The 23,707-nt window shown below is 45.7% G+C and overlaps 1 protein-coding gene across 1 annotated transcript in view; it reads left to right on the forward strand.

The window, feature by feature from the left end:
* The window catches only part of LOC116968938 (protein S100-A6-like), a 36,203-nt gene that overhangs the window by 6,989 nt on the left and 5,507 nt on the right, over nt 1-23,707 (forward strand). The gene's annotated exons all lie outside the window — the stretch shown is intronic.

Raw genomic sequence — 23,707 nt, forward strand, 5'->3', positions numbered from 1 at the left:
GGGGGGCTTCAGTACGGGATGGATGGGGGTAGACAAAAGTGCTGGAGAAACTCAGCGGGTGAGGCAGCATCTATGGCGCGAAGGAAATAGGCAACGTTTCGGGTCGAGACCCTTCTTCAGACTGTTCCCCCCATACTTCTTGAATGGGAAATTACTACAGGGTGGATGGGGGAGGGTGCAGGGTGAATGGAGGGTGGGTCAGTACGGGATGAATGCGTGGATTAGTACAGGATGGATGGGGGATCAGTACAGGATGGATGGAGAAGTGCAGGATGGATGGATGGGGGGGGAGGGGTAGCAGGAGAATTAATGCGAGGTGGATAGGGTGATCAGCGCAGGATGAATAGATTGGGGGGGGGGAGAGATGGGGAGGGGGGCACAGGGGATGTCAGTGTGGACTGAATAAAGGTGAGAATGGATATCAGTGCAGGATGTAGAGGAGGGGTCCCAGGATAAAGGGGGGGGGGGTGGAGGGGGCGTGAGAGAGAGAGAGAGAGAGAGAGAAGGGGGGCGAGGTGGGGAGGAAGGAAGGTCAGCGCTCCTTGGACAACATCGCCCCGCTGCCTTGGCCATTGGGAACTCCTCCCCACCGCCTCCCTCCTCCGCCAGCCAACAGCAAGGTGCGGGGCCGAGCGGAGCAGCTCAAAGATCCTATAGCTATAGTATCTTTTGTGCAGCTGCTTCAGAAGTGTCGGAGCGAATGACGGGCCCCGCACAGCGGCAGCAGCGGCACCATCTCCCCCTCCTCCCTGATAGCGGCCTCTGCTTGCAAATCCGACAACGGGATAACCTCTTTCAAAAACAAACCCTCCCGCACGCCGAGGCCGGGAGGAGGGAGGGAGGGGGAGGCCTCAGCGTGCGGGAGGGATTTTTTTTAAAGCGCCAGGTGGTGGATTTGCAAGCAGCGACCCTTATCAGGGCAGGCGGGGAGCGGGAGGAGGAGGAGATGGAGCCGCTGTTCGGGGCCCGTCATTCGCTCCGACACTTCCTCACCCCGCACCTAGTATCTTTCTCACGCAATACAACCATCACCGCCGACACAAAACGTCACATTCCTTTTCTCCAGAGATGCTGCCTAACTTCTTCATTTTTCATGCACATTCCAATATTAACACATTTTTCATTATTTTAGATGCTGAAATATAACACTTGTTGCAATTTGAAAAAGAGGAGTTTGTCCAGTTTTTTGTGTCTATCTTCAGTACAAACCAGTATCTGGTTGCCAAGCCGGGCAAAATGACTCGGTGTTTAGTTGCCCGGTGGCACTTTGAGTGGTCAATGGCACCCGGGCAACCAGTTAATTTCTAGCCCTGCTCTGTGGCAGGGAATTCCATAAATTCACAACTCTCTGGGTGAAAACGTTTTTTCTCAGTCTCATCTCATTCTTAAATGGCCTCCCCTTTATTCTAAGACTGTGTGTGGCCCCTGGTTCTGGACTCGCCCAATATTGGGAATATTTTTTCCTGCATCTAGCTTGTCCAGTCCTTTTATAATTTTATATGTTTCTATAAGATTCGCCCCTCATCCTTCTAAACTCCAGTGAATACAAGCCTAGTCTTTTCAATCTTTCCTCATATGACAGTCCCGCCATCCCAGGGATCAATCTGGTGAACCTACGCTGCACTGCCTCAATCACAAGGATGTCCTTCCTCAAATTAGTCCCCTCATTCTTCTAAACTCCAGGGAGTACAGGCCCAGTGCTGACAAACGCTCATCATATCTCATTCCTGGGATTAAGTTTGTAAACCTCCTCTGGACCTTCTCCAGAGCCAGCACATCCTTCCTCGGATATGGTGCCTCAAAGTTGCTCACAATTGTGGTTTACACGAAAAGACACAGGAAGGAATTGCAGATGCTGGTTTAAACCGAAGATAGACACAAAATGCTGGAGTTACTCTGCGGGACAGGCAGCATCTCTGGAGAGAAGGAATGGGTGACGTTTCGGGTCGAGATCCTTCTTCAGACAGGTTAGGGGTAAGGGAAACCAGAGATATTGACGGGATATGGAGAGATAAATGAATGAATGAATAAGTTTATTGGCCATGTATGTTCACATACAAGGAATTTGCCTTGGTGCTCCGCCCGCAAGTAACAACAAGACATACAGTAAACAATTAAGAATAAAACATAAAGCATTAAACATTAAGAATAAAACATTATCGATTAAACATGTGAATTAAATAAAATACCAGAGAAAAGGGGGCTACAGATTTTTGGTTATTGAGTAGAGCTACTGCTCGTTTTTATGTCTGGCTGTGGCAGCTTTGACAGTCCGGAGTCGCCTTCCAGAGGGAAGCGATTCGAAGAGTTTGTGGCCAGGGTGAGAGGGGTCAGAGATGATCTTGCCCGCTCGCTTCCTGGCCCTTGCAGTGTACAGTTCATCAATGGAGGGAAGGTCTCAGCTGATCGGACGATTCGCCGCAGCCTCCGGGTGTCGTGCTTGGTGGCTGAGCCAAACCAGACCATGATGGGGAAGGTGAGGACAGACTCTACGATGGTCGTGTAGAATTGGACCATCATTGCCTGCCTGTGTACATCATCTGAACGAACAATGAATGAAAGATGTGCAAAGAAGTAAAGATGATAAAGGAAACAGGACATTGTCAGGTGTTTGTAGGGTGAAAATAAGCTGGTGCGACTTGGGTGGGGGAGGGATAGAGAGAGAGATAGAATGCCGGGGCTACCTGAAGTGAGAGAAATCAATATTCATACCAGTGGGCTGTAAGCTGCCCAAGCGAAATATGAGATGCTGTTCCTCCAATTTGCGTTTAGCCTCACTGACAATGGAGGAGACCCAGGACAGAAATGTCAGTGTGGGAATGGTTGACTTTGGAAGAGGACGGATGAGGTTCCACAAACCTGTCAACCTCATCTATTGCATCCGCTGCTCTAGATGTCAGCAGATCTATATCGGTGAGACCAAGTGGAGGTTGGGCGATCGTTTCGCCGAACAACTCCGCTCGGTCCGCAATAACCAACCTGACTTCCCGGTGGCTCAGCACTTCAACTCCCCCTCCCACTCCGTATCCGACCTCTCTGTCCTGGGTCTCCTCCATTGCCAGAACGAGCAACACAGGGAATTGGAGGAACAGCACCTCATATTCCGCTTGGGGAGTCAGCATCCGGCGGGCATGAACATTGAATTCTCCCAATTTTGTTAATCCTTGCTGTATCCTCCCATCCCCCAGCCCTCGGGCTCCTCCTCCTCCTTTTTCCTTTCTTCTCCCCGCCCCACCCCCCCCCCCCCCCCCCCCATCAGTCTGAAGAAGGGTTTCGGCCCGAAACTTTGCCTATTTCCTTTGCTCCATAGATGCTGCTGCACCCGCTGAGTTTCTCCAGCATTCTTGCGTACCTTCGATTTTCCAGCATCTGCAGTTCCTTCTTAATCAACCTGTCTTGATCGATGGGTCGATGGTGGAGAGAGTCAAAAACCATGTTCCTGGGCATGCAGATCTGTCTTGGACTCAGCACATTAATGCAAATAGAAAGCCCATTATCTGCAGTAAGATGCTGCAGATGTTCTACCAATGGTGGTCAGTGCCATCTTCTTCACTGCCGTGTGCCGGGGCAGCGGGACTAAGGCCGTGGACGGCAACAGGGTCAACAAACTCATCGGGAAGGCCGGCTCCGATCTGGGGGCAGAGTTGGAGTTGGATTCATTGGAGGTTGGTCTTGGAGGGGAGGATGTTCTCCTCAAACTGCGGCGCATCCTGGACAATACAGCTCACACCCCCTCCGTGACACACTGGTCAACCTGAGGAGCACCTTCAGCAACAGACTGGTTCCACCAAGATGCAGCACAGAACATAGAAAATAGGTGCAGGAGTAGAGGCCATTCGGCCCTTCAAGCCTTCACCATTCGCCATTCAATATGATCATGGAGGATCATCCAACTCAGTATCCTGTACCTGCCTTCTCTCCATACCCCCTGATCCCTTTAGCCACAAGGGCCACATCTAACTCCCTCTTAAATATAGCCAATGAACTGGCCTCAACTACCTTCTTTGCCAGAGAATTCCACAGATTCACCACTCTCTGTGTAAAAAATGATTTTCTCATCTCGGTCCTAAAAGATTTCCCCCTTATCCTTAAACTGTGTGTGACCCCTTGTTTTCTGGACTTCCCCAACATCGGGAACAATCTTCCTGCATCTAGCCTGTCCAACCCCTTAAGAATTTTGTAAGTTTCTATAAGATCCCCCCTCAATCTTCTAAATTCTAGCAAGTACAAGCCGAGTCTATCCAGTCTTTCTTCATATGATAGTCCTGCCATCCCAGGAATCAGTCTGGTGAACCTTCTCTGTACTCCCTCTATGGCAAGAATGTCCTTCCTCAGATTAGGAGACCAAAACTGTACGCAATACTCCAGGTGAACGCAACAGGAGATCCTTCTTCCCTGTGGCTATCAAACTGTACAACTCCTCCCCCTTCTGTCGTGGGGTAGACTAACACTGACCTCCCCCCCCCCCAAACCTTTGCTCATCCCCAATCCTGGACTTTCCTGATCACTATAATTTCATGTTTCATGCATCTTGCTGTGATTTACGACAAATTTCCCTCCTGGGATAAATAAAGTTCTATCGTATCGTTTCCAATAGGTCTCTACTTCCTTACACGTCTTGGTAAGACTTGACATTTGTATATTGATGAATATTATTTTGAACGTCCACTTTGACCAGCCCAGTGGTATGAATATTGATTTCTCTCACTTCAGGTAGCCCCGGCATTCCCTCTCCCTCTATCCCTCCCCCACCCACGTCACACCAGCTTCTCGTTTTCACCCAACAAACAGCTAACAATGGCCATAAAAAAAGCTCCATGCCCAGAGCGAGCAACACCGGAAATTGGAGGAACAGCACCTCATATTCCGCTTGGGGAAGCTGCATCCTGGGGGCATGAACATTGAATTCTCACAATTTTGTTAGCCCTTGCTGTCTCCTCACCTTCCTCAGCCCTTGGGCTGTCTCCTCCCATCCTTCAGCCCTAGGGCTCCTCCGCCTCCTTTTTCCTTTCTTCTCTCCGCCACCCCCCCATCAGTCTGAAGAAAGGTCTCGACCCGAAACGTCACCCATTCCTTCTCTCCAGAGATGCTGCCTGTCCCGCTGAGTTACTCCAGCATTTTGTGTCTACCTTCGGTTGAAACCAGTATCTACAGTTCCTTCCTGCAGGTTTATAGGTTAATTGGCTTGGTATAAATGTAAATTGTCCCTAGTGCGTGCAGGATAGTGTGCGGGGATCGCTGGTCTGTACGGGCTCGGTGGGCCGAAGGGCCTGTTTCCGCGCTGTACTTCTAAACTAAACTATACCAGTCAACCCCAGGGGTTAGGGAGTGGGGAGTGAGCTTTGGAACCAGCAGGGAGGGGTAGTTGGTGGCGTGACAAGGGTGGGGACAGGACAATAGAACGATCACTATGTGGATGGGTTGGTGTCAGTATCTGCACAACAGCACCCACCCATTACAAAATTATCCCTTGCAACAATGAGAAGGAACAACAGTTACGCAACTCGGGTATGTGGGCGATAGACCAGTTACGGCAGGACAGGTGAATGCCGGGTTAAGGTGCAGAACTACACCTTTGTCTCATTCTCTGCGAGGCATTTCAGAGGCGTTTAGACAGGCACATGGATATTATGCTGGGACTGGAGGGCTATGGATCACGTGCAGGCAGAGGAGAATAGTTTATGCTCCACAATCAGAGGGGGAGAGAGGCGGCCCAGACCCCAGGAGTGAGTGGGTTCACGTATGAGGAGCACTGGGCCTGGACTCCCTGGAGTTTAGAATGATGGGGGGGGGGGGGGCACCTCATTGAAACTCACTGAACAGAGAAAGACTTTCCATGGAGAGAATGAGTGGATGTGGAGAGGATGTTTCCACTGGTTGGGGAGTCAATGGATATTGACAATTGATATTTTTAAGGCAGAGATAGATAGATTCTTGATTAGTACGGGATGTCAGGGTTCTGGGCAGAATAATGGGGTTGGGAATGAGAGTCACAGAGCCCTCCACAAATGTTTGGGACAAAGACCCATCATTGATTTATTTATTGGCCTCTGTACTCCACAATTTGAGATTTGTAATCGACAAAAACACATGTGGTTAAAGTGCACATTGTCAGATTTTAATAAAGGCCATTTTTATACATTTTGGTTTCACCATGTAGAAATTACAGCAGTGTTTATACATAGTCCCCCCATTTCAGGGCACCATAATGTTTGGGACACAGCAATGTCATGTAAATGAAAGTAGTCATGTTTAGTATTTTGTTGCATATCCTTTGCATGCAATGACTGCTTGAAGTCTGCGATTCATGGACATCACCTGTTGCTGGGTGTCTTCTCTGGTGATGCTCTGCCAGGCCTGTATTGCAGCCATCTTTAGCTTATAATAATAATAATAAATTTTATATTTAATGGGCGCCTTTCATACAAAATCTCAAGGACACCTTACATAGTAAAACATATAATCAGAATAAAATAAGTAATAAAGACATCACAGAGACACAAATTAAACACAGAATTCATTCCAAAAACAGAAAATCAAAAACACAGTGTGAAGAGAGAGCAGCGGCAACCAATTCGTGCCAGCGTCCACTCTCTCTTCACGGCAGCCATCTTGGACACAGACTTACAGGATTACATTAGACAAAAAAAAAAAATCATCCCCCCACAATGGATACCACTGTGCTTATGCTTGTTTTGGGGGCTAGTCCCCTTCAGTTTTCTCTTCAGCATATAAAAGACATGCTCAATTGGGTTCAGATCGTGTGATTGACTTGGCCACGCACGAATTTACAATTTTTTAGCTTTGAAAAACTCCTTTGTTGCTTTAGCAGTATGTTTGGGATCATTGTCTTGCTGTAGAATGAACTGTCGGCCAATGAGTTTTGAGGCATTTGTTTGAACTTGAGCAGATAGGATGTGTCTATACACTTCAGAATTCATTATGCTACTACCATCAGCAGTTGTATCATCAATGAAGATAAATGAGCCAGTACCTTCAGCAGCCATACATGCCCAGGCCATAACGCCCCCACCACCATGTTTCATAGATGAGGTGGTATGCTTTGTATCTTGGGCAGTTCCTTCTCTCCTCCATACTTTGCTCTTGCCATCACTCTGATATAAGTTACTCTTCATCTCATCTGTTCACAGACCTTTTTCCAGAACTGTGGTTGCTCTTTTAAGTACTTCTTGGCAAACTGTAACCTGGCCATCATATTTTTGCGGCTAACCAGTGGTTTGCATCTTGCAGCGTAGCCTCTGTATTTCTGTTCATGAAGTCTTCTGCGGACAGTGGTCATTGACAAATCCAACACCTGACTCCTGGAGAGTGTTTCTGATCTGTCAGACAGGTGTTTGGGGACTTTTCATTATTATAGAGAGAATTCTTCTGTCTTCCTTGGCCTGCCAGTCCCTTTGCGATTGGTAAGAGATGAGCTGATGACAGATGAATTATCTCTATAATAATAAGGAAAAATCCCAAACACCTGTGCGACAGATCAGAAACACTGATGGTAGTAGCATAATGAATTCTGAAGTGTATAGAGACATCCTATCTGCTCAAGTTCAAACAAATGCCTCGAAAAACTCATGACATGGACATCACATGCCGCAGCACTCGTGAGTAAGGCAAGGCAGCGCCTTTACCACCTCAAGCAATTGAGGAAATTCAGAGAGTCCCTGAGGATCCTCCAGTGCTTCTACTTAGCGGCTGTGGAAAGCATCTTGTTTCGGAAATATCACGATTTGGTTTGGGAATTGCTCTGCCCAGGACAAGAAGGCTCTGCAGAGAGTGGTGCGTTCGGCCGAATGCACTATGGGAACTTCACTAGCCCCCCTGCAGGAACTATACATCAGGAGGTGCAACTCCAGAGCAAATAAAATCATGGGAGACCCCTTCCACCCCTGCAACGGACTGTTCCAGCTGCTACGGTCGGGCAAACGCCTCCGTTGCCATGCTGTGAGAACGGAGAGGATGAGAAGGAGTTTCTTCCCAGAGGCCATTCGGACTGTAAACACCTATCTCACCAGGGACTAACATTACTGAACCATTCTACTGCTTTTTTTAAATTGCGTTTTTTTCTCCTTTTTTCTTCCTCCCACAATATGTAATATGTAAATTAATATGTGATTCTGTTCCATTCTGTTTGTAGTTTGTAGTTTGCACAAAGTCCGCGAGCATTGCCACTTTTCATTTCACTTCACATCTCGTATGTGTATGTGACAAATAAACTTGACTTGACTCGACTCATTGGCGGGCAGTTCATTCTACAGCAAGACAATGATCCCAAACATACTGCTGAAGCAACAAAGGAGTTTTTCAAAGCTAAAAAATGGTTAATTCTTGAGTGGCCAAGTCAACCACCCGATCTGAACCCAATTGAGCATGCCTTTTATATGCTGAAGAGAAAACTGAAGGGGGCTAGCCCCCAAAACAAGCATAAGCTAAAGATGGCTGCAATACAGGCCTGGCAGAGCATCACCAGAGAAGACACCCAGCAACTGGTTGTTGATTCACTTTTTTTCTCTCACATCGGTTGTTTCGACAATAATCGATCAGGCACCAGGTTTGCTTTAAACGTACGTTTATTGAGCAGGAGTCTTCACACAGGTTACAACCTAGCAAAGAGTCTAGCTGACTGCCCTTAATTGCAATGCTTTATATACATTAATGCCACCGTTTAGCCCCCCTTCCACATTACCCAAACAATCGACAGACTTGTACACAATGGGGATATACAATGGTCATGATAACAGGCACATACATGAATGGGAGATGTACAATGGTCATGATAACAGGCACATACACAATGGGAGATGTTAATTATTGGAACAATCCTAGAGCTAAGACAGGGAGTACACAATGGGAGATGTTAATTATTGGAACAATCCTAGAGCTAAGACAGGGACATTTCTCAGACATTCGGGAGCCAGTGGGTTGCATATTCTTCAGCCTTCTGAAACTCAGCCACCTCAATCAGACGAGTGCGGGGAAGATCAAAGTTGCGAATATGCAGCATCAGCAGGATAATGTGTATTTCTCAGGATCACAACTTCCTGAGGCCTGCAGCCACATAGTCAGCAACTTTGGTGAGCAGACATTTTAAGTTTCAATCCAGTTCACCTGACTTCCATTTTCCCTTCACATAACCATTTTACAGTGCTGATTCAAGATTTATATTCACATTCCCCCCTTTTGCCATTTTTATGGCAACACTCACAGTCCATTTAAAAGTCCCATTCGCCGAATCTCGTAACCTTCTAGTTCCCTGGCCAAGGCTTCTTGGACCGTCCGACCCTTGTCCCCCAACTCTCCTTCCTCACTCACTTCATCGTTGTCGCTGTCGTTGGGGAATGGTAACAGTTTCTCCTGCTCACGATGGCCTGGCTGGTGCTCTTGACGCCATCCTAGATCCATTATAGCAATTGTCGTAGGAGTGGTTATTGTTCTTAGGTAGCGGTAAGCAGTTGGCCGGTGGAGCAAGAAGCATATCATAGTCGATGCTGACGGGCTTGACAGGGACCATTTCTTTTCCCTGGCACTTCACCAATCGTTCGGTTCTGCCCCATGCAGGGGATGGGGTAAACAGGGAGGTAACTGATGTCATTTGTGGATAACAAACCACCTGCCCCTTCCCGAATAGCTCGTTGTGTGCCTGAATGAATAAATTGGAGTCTTCTCGTTCCCCTCTCTTTCCTCGTTCGTTCCGTCCATGTTCAGGCTTTGTCCATTTCCAGCCAACACCGATTAACCCTGCAGTGGTCACCACTAATATGAATGCCACAAAGACCCTCATCTCAGCGATTTATTTCGTATCTGTGAAGACAAGGGAGGGAAAAAGAAAAGAACGTGCAATTTCATGGCAAAATTAATTCGTGCCCTGCTTCCCGTGGACTGGATCCCCCTCCCTGACCTTGACCTCCCCCCTTTGCTTGGTGTCACCAATCACTTTGCAATGGTGCAAATGCACCCATGCCGATCGTCCTTCTACCTTTACTGCGGTGGGGGTGGTGAGGAGAACCTGGAAGGGGCCCAACCATCGAGGAGAAAGGGTGTCTTTACGAACCCAATTCTTAATCAACACATAAGAGCCCGGGGTGATCCGTCCATTAACGGGAAAATCTATGTCGCCCACATAAGCGGCCTTGACCTCCCCATGAATCTCACGCAGGGCCCTTGTAAGGGCAAGGACGTAAGAGACCATCTCCTCCGTCATGTGATGCAATGTCATTGTGGCCGGGATAATGTCTGTCCAGGGGGTGCGCAGAGGTCGGCCGTAGATGATCTCTGCAGGAGACAACCTTGTCTTCCCTGCTGGAAGGACTCTGATCTGGAACAAAGCAACAGGCAACATTTTAACCCATGTGGAGCCTGATTGGTCCACCAGCTTGGCAAGCTTGGTCTTCAGGGTCTGGTTCAAGCGTTCCACCATTCCTGCAGCCTGTGGGCGATAAGCACAATGCAGCCGCTGAGTTACTCCCAGCTGTCGGCACAATTCTTTATTGATAGCGGCAATAAAGTGAGGGCCGTTATCCGAACTGATGGTATTTGGAACCCCAAATCGAGGAACAAACTGCCGTAATAAAATAGACACCACCGTAGAGGCAGTACAATCAGTGGTGGGAAAGGCTTCAATCCACCTAGAAAACACATCAACAATAACAAGTACATGTTTATAACACTGACACTTAGGCAAATCAATAAAATCCATCTGTAAGGTTTCAAACGGAGCAGTAGGTAATGGAGTACGACCTGTCTGGCAGACAACTCCTTTACCTGGGTTGTGTGTCGCACAGGTGAGGCACCGTGCGCTAGTTTGTGCTGCCAAAACCTTAAGTCGAGGATGCCACCATGCCTGTAAGAGAGCGTCTACTAGCAGGGTGGCCCCACAGTGAGTGGCTAGATGTAGGCAATCAATGACCCAGGTCGCTAACTGGTCTGTCATACAGGTCTGTCCGGCCGGCGTGAGCCACAATCCAGAGTCAGCCTTCCGACAGCCCAGCTGCTCCCATTCCATTATAACATTAGCAGAGGCGTCCCCCTGTAAGAGCAATACATCATTTATGGTTGGCATAGGTTTCTCAGATTCAGACGAGCCCATATAAAGGCTTTTCACCTGCCTCATCATACTACCCACCACTTTAAATCTATCGCGTGAAGCACACTTAGCCGCTTCATCAGCCAACCTGTTACCGATTTGGACCGGGGAATCTCCTGTCGTGTGAGCCGCACATTTGCGGACACAGGACTGGCAACGGGGGCAGGCTGGTTCAACGGGGGTGCTCCACGGACTCCCCAAGGATAATCCTCTACCTCCTCCTCGTCGTCACCTCCCAAATCTATGCCAGCCACCGACTTACGTAAGTCTTTATCTACCTTGGCCTTATTTTGTCTCTCTCTCTCCTGACGATCCTTACTTTCCTTTGCATGCCTGCATTCTTGTTTTAATACTGTCACTGACTTCTCCTGACCCCCCTCGGTCAGGGGTATTCCTAGTTTCAAGGCATTATTCTGCCAACTGGCCGTTAAAGACCGTGCCTTTTCTTTGTTACAATGATCGATCCACAACTGAATGGCCTTTTTATATATATATTTTCTATCCGTTTTCCATATCACACTTTGAGCCCTTGACAACACACCCATATCATTGGAACCCCCTTCAGGCCATTCATCCTTCCCCAGTTTATGAATGAGTCCTCCCGACATACGCCTAAAGGTCTCCTCCATTTCTGGATGCAAGAAACATAGCTGATGTAATGGCCGGTCTGGGTGACCACTGGTGTCCATACCATTACCCATTTTTAAACTTATAATATCACACACAATATTTCAGGGTTAACCGCGAGTCCTTGGTTCTGCCGTATCTCACTCGGTCACTTCAATTCCTGACCTTGGCGTGGAGGATTTCCTCTCTTAACAACCAGTCTAAGGCGGACTTTCTGTGAGATACGGAGGTACCTTGGTCTCGGTTAACACTCAATACTTTTTAATCCGACGATTCAATATACACTTATGCTATTACACACCAATAATTCAGGGTTAACCGTGAGTCCTTGGTTCCGCCGTATCTCACTCGGCCACTTTAAAGCGGACTTTCTGTGAGGTACGGGGTACCTTGGTCTCGGCTAACACTCAATACTTGTTAACTCTTTCAGGGTTAACCTAGAGTCCTTGGTTCCGCCGTATCTCACTTGGTCACTTCAATTCCTGACCTTCGCGTGGAGGATTTCCTCTCTTAACAACCAGTCTAAGGCGGACTTTCAGTGAGATACGGAGGTACCTTGGTCTCGGTTAACGTCTCAATACCAGTTAACTTCCTATACACAGTGCACTCCTCTTATATACCGTCCACGGTCCCCCTCTACGGGGTTTTTTTATCCGCTCGATCAGACTAGGATAATCCTCGAGACGGTCACACAAATATCACAACAAAATTTCAGGGTTAACCGTGAGTCCTTGGTTCCACCGTATCTCACTCGGCCACTCTAAAGCGGACTTTCTGTGAGATATGGGAGTACCTTGGTCTCGGTTAACACTCAATACTTGTTAACTCTTTCAGGGTTAACCTAGAGTCCTTGGTTCCACCGTATCTCACTCAGTCACTTTGAAGTGGACTTTCGGTGAGATATGGGGGTACCTTGGTCTCAGTTAACGTCTCAATACTAGTTAACTTCCTATACACAGTGCACTCCTCTTATATACCGTCCACGGTCCCCCTCTACGGGGTGTTTTATCCGCTCGATCAGACTAGGATAATCCTCGAGACGGCCCTATCCCAGTGCCCACAACCGGAACGTTCGGATGTCGTCCCACCAACCGATGCAAGTCAGCGAATTACCCTGCTACGCCGGGATACGAGGAAGGACCAAGAGGAGATTTAACTAAATCTACTCACTTGGCTGCGCACCCTTCACATCGATCCCGTCGCCCAGTGGATTCACTCGCCGGCTCGATCAGTCGCCGGTTGACATCCCACCGCTGCCACCAAATGTTGATTCACTTTTTTTCTCTCACATCGGTTGTTTCGACAATAATCGATCAGGCACCAGGTTTGCTTTAAACGTACGTTTATTGAGCAGGAGTCTTCACACAGGTTACAACCTAGCAAAGAGTCTAGCTGACTGCCCTTAATTGCAATGCTTTATATACATTAATGCCACCGTTTAGCCCCCCTTCCACATTACCCAAACAATCGACAGACTTGTACACAATGGGGATATACAATGGTCATGATAACAGGCACATACATGAATGGGAGATGTACAATGGTCATGATAACAGGCACATACACAATGGGAGATGTTAATTATTGGAACAATCCTAGAGCTAAGACAGGGAGTACACAATGGGAGATGTTAATTATTGGAACAATCCTAGAGCTAAGACAGGGACATTTCTCAGACATTCGGGAGCCAGTGGGTTGCATATTCTTCAGCCTTCTGAAACTCAGCCACCTCAATCAGACGAGTGCGGGGAAGATCAAAGTTGCGAATATGCAGCATCAGCAGGATAATGTGTATTTCTCAGGATCACAACTTCCTGAGGCCTGCAGCCACATAGTCAGCAACTTTGGTGAGCAGACATTTTAAGTTTCAATCCAGTTCACCTGACTTCCATTTTCCCTTCACATAACCATTTTACAGTGCTGATTCAAGATTTATATTCACATGGTGATGTCCATGAATCGCAGACTTCAAGCAGTCATTGCATGCAAAGGATACGCAACAAAATACTAAACATGACTACTTTCATTTACATGATATTACTGTGTCCCAAACATTATGGTGCCCTGAAATGGGGGGACTATGTATAAACACTGCTGTAATTTCTACATGGTGAAACCAAAATGTATATAAATGGCCTTTATTAAAATCTGACAATGTTCACTTTAACCACATGTGATATTTTTCTATTACAAATCTCAAATTGTGGAGTACAGAGACAAATAAATAAATCAATGATGGGTCTATGTCCCAAACATTATGGAGGGCTCTGTATTAAATATTAAATACGAACAGAGAAATATGAGGTGTAGTTCCTCCAATTTGTTTTTGACAGGTTGCATTCATGAAAGGCGTTTGGTATATTTTCCCCTCCCTGCTTGTGGATTAAAATACCAATCTCAAGGTTCCACCCAACAGCTAATGAGCCAGTTGTTGTATCGCTTAGAATTAAAACACATTCTTGCCTGCCTCAAGGTGCAGGAGGCGAGGGAGGAGGGGAGGGGTGGAGGGAGAGGAACATGAGCCTCCTTTGACATTATACAGGGGTCTTGCAGCGTAGCCTCTGTATTTCTGTTCATTAAATGGACAGTGGTCATTGACAAATCCAACACCAGACTCCTGCAGAGTGTTTCTGATCTGTCAGACAGGTGTTTGGGGATTTTTCTTTATTATAGAGAGAATTCTTCTGTCATCAGCTGTGGAGGCTCTTAGGCTGTGGGCCGAGCATCAAAAATGTGTCTAGAAATCAGTTTTCGTGACCCAAGTCACCAAACTACATGAAATTTTCCACAGATTTAGATGAAATATAATTGAGAATGACGTCATAACTCGTCATTGCCAAACGTTGCACATTAATTAATTGAACTAATTAGAAAATGAGATCGGGAAAGTAAGCGCCATCTAGTAGCCAATGCCCATATTACAACATGGGCAGCCTATTTCCGTGTTGCAGTCCATTTAAACTATATATTATTATACCTATATATATATATATATGACGTAAATATGATTGTAATCATATATAATTAAGTGTAAGGGTCAGGCAGAGGCTACCAAAAAACCCCATCTCATAGTCATTAAGTCTGCATGGACTTCAATTCATAACATTTCATCCTCTTCTTAATGTTAATGAGAATAACACTGTTGCTACCATAGATAAATTAGTTCAAGTTAAAGTTCACATACACCAATTCATTTCTACATAAACATCAGTCATTTCTGACCATTTCTCACTCCAATGGCAGCCTATAAAGTGTAATGAATATTCCTCCGTTTTTCTCCCGTGGTCGGGGCCTGGAAACGGCCGCTACGGACATCACTATGTACAGCCTCCCCCCCTCCCCCCCCCCCACGGAGAAGTTCCGCGGCTCCGCGTTCGCGAATCGGCCGCTTCTTAATTGAGACCGCGGCTTCACTATGTTAAATACATAGGCCTCGCGATCGGAGCACTTTTTCCCGGTAAGTTATCGCAGGCAGCTCCGAGATTAGATGTTAAAGACTTATTAGATTACAACAAGCTGGCATTAGTGAAAATGTTTAATTTACCTTAATGATACACATAGTTTAGGCCCTCAACTTCATGAATGAATGAGTGAGTGAATGAATGAATGAGTGAATGAATGAGTGAATGAATGAATGAATGAGTGAGTGAATGAATGAGTGAGTGAGTGAATGAATGAGTGAATGAATGAGTGAGTGAATGAATGAATGAGTGAATGAATGAATGAATGAGTGAATGAATCAATGAGTTAATGAATGAATGAGTTAATGAATGAGGGAATGAATGAGTGAATGAATGAATGAATGAATGAAGGAATGAATGAGGGAATTAATGAAGGAATGAATGAGTGAATGAATGAGTGAATGAACGAATGAGTGAATGAATGAATGAATGAATGAATGAGTGAATGAATGAAGGAATGAATGAAGGAATGAATGAGTGAATGAACGAATGAGTGAATGAATGATTGAATGAGTGAATGAATGAATGAAGGAATGAATGAGTGAGTGAGTGAGTGAATGAGTGAATGAATGAGAATGAATGAGTGAATGAATGAGTGAATGAATGAAGGAATAGAAACATAGAAACATAGAAACATAGAAATTAGGTGCAGGAGTAGGCCATTCAGCCCTTCGAGCCTGCACCGCCATTCAATATGATCATGGCTGATCATCCAACTCAGTATCCCGTACCTGCCTTCTCTCCATACCCTCTGATCCCTTTAGCCACAAGGGCCACATCTAACTCCCTCTTAAATATAGCCAATGAACTGGCCTCGACTACCCTCTGTGGCAGGGAGTTCCAGAGATTCACCACTCTCTGTGTGAAAAAAGTTCTTCTCATCTCGGTTTTAAAGGATTTCCCCCTTATCCTTAAGCTGTGACCCCTTGTCCTGGACTTCCCCAACATTGGGAGCAATCTTCCTGCATCTAGCCTGTCCAACCCCTTAAGAATTTTGTACGTTTCTATAAGATCCCCTCTCAATCTCCTAAATTCTAGAGAGTATAAACCAAGTCTATCCAGTCTTTCTTCATAAGACAGTCCTGACATCCCAGGAATCAGTCTGGTGAACCTTCTCTGCACTCCCTCTATGGCAATAATGTCCTTCCTCAGATTTGGAGACCAAAACTGTACGCAATACTCCAGGTGTGGTCTCACCAAGACCCTGTACAACTGCAGTAGAACCTCCCTGCTCCTATACTCAAATCCTTTTGCTATGAAAGCTAACATACCATTCGCTTTCTTCACTGCCTGCTGCACCTGCATGCCCACTTTCAATGACTGGTGTACCATGACACCCAGGTCTCGCTGCATCTCCCCTTTTCCTAGTCGGCCACCATTTAGATAATAGTCTGCTTTCCTGTTTTTACCACCAAAATGGATAACCTCACATTTATCCACATTATACTGCATCTGCCAAACATTTGCCCACTCACCCAGCCTATCCAAGTCACCTTGCAGTCTCCTAGCATCCTCCTCACAGCTAACACTGCCCCCCAGCTTAGTGTCATCCGCAAACTTGGAGATATTGCCTTCAATTCCCTCATCCAGATCATTAATATATGGAGGAATGAAGGAATGAATGAGTGAATGAATGAATGAGTGAATGAAGGAATGAATGAGTGAATGAACGAATAAGTGAATGAATGAAGGAATGAATGAAGGAATGAATGAAGGAATGAATGAGTGAGTGAGTGAGTGAGTGAATGAATGAGGGAATGAATGAAGCAATGAAAGAATGAATGAATGAGTGAGTGAATGAGTGTGTGAGTGAATGAATGAGTGAATGTACAGCCTCCAAATCTCATTTTTTCACATTATAAATGGGTGCAATTAAATTAATTAAAGTCCATACAGATTAATTTTCATAAATTCAGACTTTGATCTTACCTTTCAGTTTGAGTTGATTCACAAAGTTTCACTGGTTTCACAACTTTGTGTTGCAGCATCTCAGCAGGGACTTTGCTTTCAAGACTTTCTTCCACTTCTATCCACTTAGCTGCACATTCTTCAGAATTCTTAATGTTTTTCTCACTAAATTCAATGACCCTGCTGCAAGTTTCCACGACATGTATTCCACAGAACCTTCATTGGAATCTCCAGTAAAACAGGCATCAGTGAAGTCCTCTCAGCCATGCTGTGTGCTAGCCTGAAGCAAAGTGCGTGATTAGCCAACGGGCAGACAACTCAATGTAGAATGTGCTTTGATTGGACGAAAAATACCCGAATGTTTTCCGTTTTTTCTGTAATTTAATTTTAAAAATGTGCAAGTCTTGTTCATGACGAGTTTCAGGGGTGATTTATATATTTTTACACTATACGTGAACATTTCATGTAGTTCTGTGACTTGGGTCACGAAACACTGGAATAAAGCTCCTCGGCCCACAGCATATCTCTTTCTCCTTAATGATGTTCCAAACAGTTGATTTTGGTAAGTCTAAGGTTTGGCTGATGTCTCCAACAGTTTTATTCTTGTTTCTCAGTCTCATAATGACTTCTTTGACTTTCATTGGCACAACTTTGGTCCTCATGTTGATAAACAGCAATAAAAGTTGATGGAAAGACTAGGTGCTGAGAGCTCGCTTATACCTGCATTAAGGAGGTAATTAAACACACCTGAGCAATGACAAACACCTGTGAAGCCATGTGTCCCAAACATTATGGTGCCCTGAAATGGGGGGACTATGTATAAACACTGCTGTAATTTCTACATGGTGAAACCAAAATATATAAAAATGGTCTTTAATAAAATCTGACAACATGCACTTTAACCACATGGTTTTTTTCTATTACAAATATCAAATTGTGGAGTACAGAGGCAAATAAATAAATGATGGGTCTTTGTCCCGAACATTATGGAGGGCACTGTAGATCAGCCATGATTGAATGGTAAGTATTGACTTGATGGGCCAAATGGCCTAATTCTGCTCCGAGACCTTGTGTGCGTGCGACGTCAGGCAGAAGATAAGACGGTACGATGAACTTTTTGCAACTTTGTCGGTGCCAGAAACGCGGCGACTCTTGCTCACTTCCTCAGTGACGTCTGCTGAACGATTTTACCGGGCCGTACGCAAAACAAAGCGTTTCACTGTACCTAGGTACACCTGACAATAAAGTTTCAGTGAATTGAATCATGGCGTCATGTCCAGCATGGACAATGTGGGCCGAAGGGCCTGTTCCAGAAGTCTGCTTGGATTAGAGGGTATTATATACAGGGAGAGATTGGCCAGACTTGGGTTGTTGTCTCTGGAATGCGTGAGATTGAATGGGGGGGGGGGGAACAAAGGAGGTCCCTGTGTGAGGGGACTGTCGTGAAGGGGCGGGGGGACAGGGGTGGATCTGGCCTGGGATCCGTAGTAAGGAAGGCAAATTCAATGTTGGCATCATCATCAAGAGGACTGGTATACAAAAACAGAGCTGTAATGCTGAGGCTCTATAAGGCACTGGGCAGGCAGCATGTGGAGTACTGCTAGCAAACAGCTAACAATTGAGCTGTAATCTAGGCCATTGTTCACCAACCTCTAAAGAAATTCCTTCTCACCTCCGTTCTAAAGGAACGTCCTTTAATTCTGAGGCTGTGGCCTCTGGTTCCCGACTCTCCCACTGGCCGCAGTTGGAGTACTGTGAGCAAATTTGGGCCCCATTTGTGAGGAAGGATGTGCTGGCTCTGGAGAGGGTCCAGAGGAGGTTTACAAGAATGATCCCAGGAATGAGTGGGTTAGTATATGATGAGCGTTTGTCAGCACTGGGCCTGTACTCACTAGAGTTTAAAAGGTCGAGGGGGGACCTCATTGAAACCTACAGAATAATGAAAGGCAGAGATAGGGTGGATGTGGAGAGGATGTTTCCATGTGGGAGAGTCTAGGACCAGAGGGGCACAGCCTCAGAATTAAGGGGCGCTCTTTTAGAAAGAAGGTGAGGAGGAACTTCTTTAGTCAGAGGGTGGATATTGTTAAGGCAGAGATTGACAAATTCTTGATTCGAACGGGTGTCAAGTGTTATGGAGAGATGGCAGGAGAATGGGATTAGGAGGCAGAGATCAGCCATGATTGAGTGGCGGAGTTGATGGGCCGAATGGCCTAATTCTACTCCTATAGCTGGTGCATTTGGGATACTTTGTAACTGTCCGCGCCCATTAGTTGGCATGGGCATGCTGGCAAAGAAACTCACTGTGACTCGTCACCAGTGACCATAAAGTATTCAATCCTATTCAACATGATGGAATTATATAAAGTTATGAGTGGCGTAGAGGGGGTAGACAGTCAGAACCCTTTTCCCCTGTCTGTACGCAGTTTGCATGTTCTCCCCGTGACCTGCGTGGGTTTTCTCCGAGATCTTTGGTTTCCAACCCACACTCCAAAGACATATATAGTAGGTTGACACAAAATGCTGGAGTAACTCAGCGGGACAGGCAGCATCTCTGGAGAGGTGCGGACTCAGTGGGCCGAAGGGCCTGTTTTCGCGGTGTACCTCTGAACTATATTATACTAGGCAACCCCAGGGGTTATGGAGTGGGGAGTGAACTTTGGACCCAGCAGGGAGGGATAGTTGGTGGCGTGACAAGGGTGGGGACAGGACAATAGAACGATCACTATGTGGATGGGTTGGTGTCAGTATCTGCACAACAGCACCCACCCATTACAAAATTATCCCTTGCAACAAAGAGAAGGAACAACAGTTACGCAACTCGGGTATGTGGGCGATAGACCAGTTAAGGCAGAACAGGTGAATGCCGGATTAAGGTGCAGAACTACACCTTTGTCTCATTCTTTGCGAGGCATTTCAGAGGCGTTTAGACAGGCACATGAATATTATGCTGGGACTGGAGGGCATAGGAGAATAGTTTATGCTCCACAATCAGAGGGGGAGAGAGGCGGCCCAGACCCCAGGAGTGAGTGGGTTCACGTATGAGGAGCACTGGGCCTGGACTCCCTGGAGTTTAGAATGATGGGGGGGGGGGGGGGGGGGGGGGAAACCTCATTGAAACTCACTGAACAGAGAAAGACTTTCCATAGAGTGAATGAGTGGATGTGGAGAGGATGATTCCACTGGTTGGGGAGTCCCGGAACAGAGGTCAGTCTCAGAATTAAAGGACGTTCCTTTAGAAAGGTGATGAGGAGGAACTTCTTTAGTCAGAGGGTGGTGAATCTGTGGAATTGATTGCCACAGGCGGCTGTGGAGGCCAAGATATGGATATTTTTAAGGCAGAGATAGATAGATTCTTGATTAGTACGGGATGTCAGGGTTCTGGGCAGAATAATGGGGTTGGGAAGGAGAGTTACAGAGCCCTCCATAATGTTTGGGACAAAGACCCATCATTTATTTATTTATTTGCCTCTGTACTCCACAATTTGAGATTTGTAATTGACAAAAACACATGTGGTTAAAGTGCACATTGTCAGATTTTATTAAAAGCCATTTTTATACATTTTGGTTTCGCCATGTAGAAATTACAGCAGTGTTTATACATAGTCCCCCCATTTCAGGGCACCATAATGTTTGGGACAGAGCAATGTCATGTAAATGAAAGTAGTCATGTGTAGCATTTTGTTGCGTATCCTTTGCATGCAATGACTGCTTGAAGTCTGCGATTCATGGACATCACCAGTTGCTGGGTGTCTTCTCTGGTGATGCTCTGCCAGGCCTGTATTGCAGCCATCTTTAGCTTATGCTTGTTTTGGAGGCTAGTCCACTTCAGTTTTCTCTTCAGCATATAAAAGACATGCTCAATTGGGTTCAGATCGGGTGATTAACTTGGCCACTCAAGAAATTACAATTTTTTAGCTTTGAAAAACTCCTTTGTTTCTTTAGCAGTATGTTTGGGATCATTGTCTTGCTGTACAATGAACTGCCGGCCAATGAGGTTTGAGGCATTTGTTTGAACTTGAGCAGATAGGATGTGTCTATACACTTCAGAATTCATTATGCTACTACCATCAGCAGTTGTATCATCAATGAAGATAAGTGAGCCAGTACCTTCAGCAGCCATACATGCCCAGGCCATAACACCCCCACCACTGTGTTTCGCAGATGAGGTGGTATGCTTTGGATCTTGGGCAGTTCCTTCTCTCCTCCATTCTTTGCTCTTGCCATCAGTCCAATATAAGTTCATCTTCATCTCATATCATCTGTCCACAAGACCATTTTCCAGATCTGTAACTCTTTTAAGTACTTCTTGGCAAACTGTAACCTGGCCATCCTATTTTTGCGGCTAACCAGTAGTTTGTATCTTGCAGTGTAGCCTCTGTATTTCTGTTCATGAAGTCTTCAGCGGACAGTGGTCATTGACAAATCCACACCTGACTCCTGAAGAGTGTTTCTGATGTTGTTTGGGGCACTTGTTTGGGGATTTTTCTTTATTACAGAGAGAATTCTTACATAGAAACATAGAAAATAGGTGCAGGAGTAGGCCATTCGGCCCTTCAAGCCTGCACCGCCATACAATATGATCATGGCTGATCATCCAACTCAGTATCGCGTACCTGCCTTCTCTCCATACCCCCGATCCCTTTAGCCACAAGGGCCACATCTAACTCCCTCTTAAATATAGCCAATGAACTGTGTGGCGTCAACTACCTTCTGTGGCAGAGAGTTCCAGAGATTATTCCAGAGATTCACCACTCTCTGTGTGAAAAAAGTTTTTCTCATCTCGGTCCTAAAGGATTTCCCCTCTATCCTTAAGCTGTGACCCCTTGTCCTGGACTTCCCCAACATCGGGAACAATCTTCCTGCATCTAGCCTGTCCAACCCCTTAAGAAGTTTCTATAATATCCCTCCTCAATCTCCTAAATTCTAGCGAGTACAAGCCGAGTTTATCCAGTCTTTCTTCATATGAAAGTCCTGACATCCCAGGAATCAGTCTGGCGAACCTTCTCTGTACTCCCCCTATGGCAAGAATGTCCTTCCTCAGATTTGGAGACCAAAACTACGCAATACTCCAGGTGTGGTCTCACCAAGACCCTGTACAACTGCAGTAGAACCTCCCTGCTCCTATACTCAAATCCTTTTGCTATGAATCTTCTGTCATCGGCTGTGGAGGTCTTCCTTGGCCTGCCAGTCCCTTTGCGATTATTAAGCTCACCGGTGCTCTCTTTCTTCATAATGATTTTTATTGTCATTCAAAAATAGACCAACAAATGCAAGTCTGAACAAAATGTTGTTGCATCTGGCTCACCGTGCAACATAAAATAACAAAAGGATAAAATAGATAAAAAGGTAAAATAGATAAAAAGATAAAATAGATAATAGTGGCGGCACATTATATGAAATTCAAGATTCTGATGGCTCGGGGGAAGAAGCTGTTGCAAAACCTGGCCGTTCTGCTCCTTATACATTTAGCCCGAGGGCAGCAGAGTGAACAGTCCATGATGGAGATGTGTGGGGTCATTTATAATGCTGTTGGCCTTGGACAAGCAACGTTTGCATGCAAGGTACACAAAAGGCTGGAGAAACTCAGCGGGTACAGCAGCATCTATGGAGCGAAGGAAATAGGCAACGTTTCGGGCCGAAACCCTTCTTCAGACTGATTGCATGCAAAACGTTTGCATGCAATGTTGTTCCAAAAGCCCCTGTCCCACTTAGGAAACCTGAACGGAAACCTCTGGAGACTTTGTGCTCCACCCAAGGTTCCAGTGTGCTTCCCGGAGGTTCCCGGAGGTTTTTGCCAGTCTCCCTACCTGCTTCCACTACCTGCAACCTCCGGCAACCACCTGCAACCTCTGGGAACCGCACGGAAACCTTGGGTGGGGCGCAGAGTCTCCAGAGGTTTCCGTTCAGGTTTCCTAAGTGGGACAGGGGCATTACAGTTGATTTTGGTAAGCCTAATGTTTGACTGATGTCTCTAACTGTTTTATTCTTGTTTCTCAGTCTCATAATGGCTTATTTGACTTTCATTGGCACAAATTTGGTCCTCATGTTGATAAACAGCAATAAATGTTTTTCCTGCCGATATGGGGTTTAAATTCACCGCAAACCGCAACGTTCCAATCGATCGCGTTCCACAAAATTCCACTCGCAAGATGATTTAAATGGCCATTAATTTACGGGAATTAAACACTAAGTTCCTTCCATTTGGCCTATAAATTCATGACAATGGGATTTAAAAATCATGTTATATTGTGAATTCTTGTGTGAATGTTGTTTGGACACTTAGGCTATTTAAAAATGTTAACCTTTTCTTAAGAAATGGATAGATGTTTAGATCTGGTAATTGAATTTTGTAATTAGCTACAATTAGGTAACTAGCTAATTATATGCTTTAATTTCAGGTTATCCAAGTAAGATTGTTTCATATTTGTTTCAGAATGCTTCAATCTATAATAACTGAAAATGTCATTCAGTTCTCTTAATTTTTAAGAAAGTTATGGGCTTTTGACTGTCCTCGATCACAGCTTTTGAGTTAAGTCAATGGAAAAGCAATAGGGAACAAGATGCTAATGTCCGAGTATGAAAATGGCCATAACTGTTTTAATACTGAAGATAT

The sequence above is a fragment of the Amblyraja radiata genome, chromosome 47 (assembly GCF_010909765.2).
Source record: "Amblyraja radiata isolate CabotCenter1 chromosome 47, sAmbRad1.1.pri, whole genome shotgun sequence".
Lineage (NCBI taxonomy): Eukaryota > Metazoa > Chordata > Chondrichthyes > Rajiformes > Rajidae > Amblyraja > Amblyraja radiata.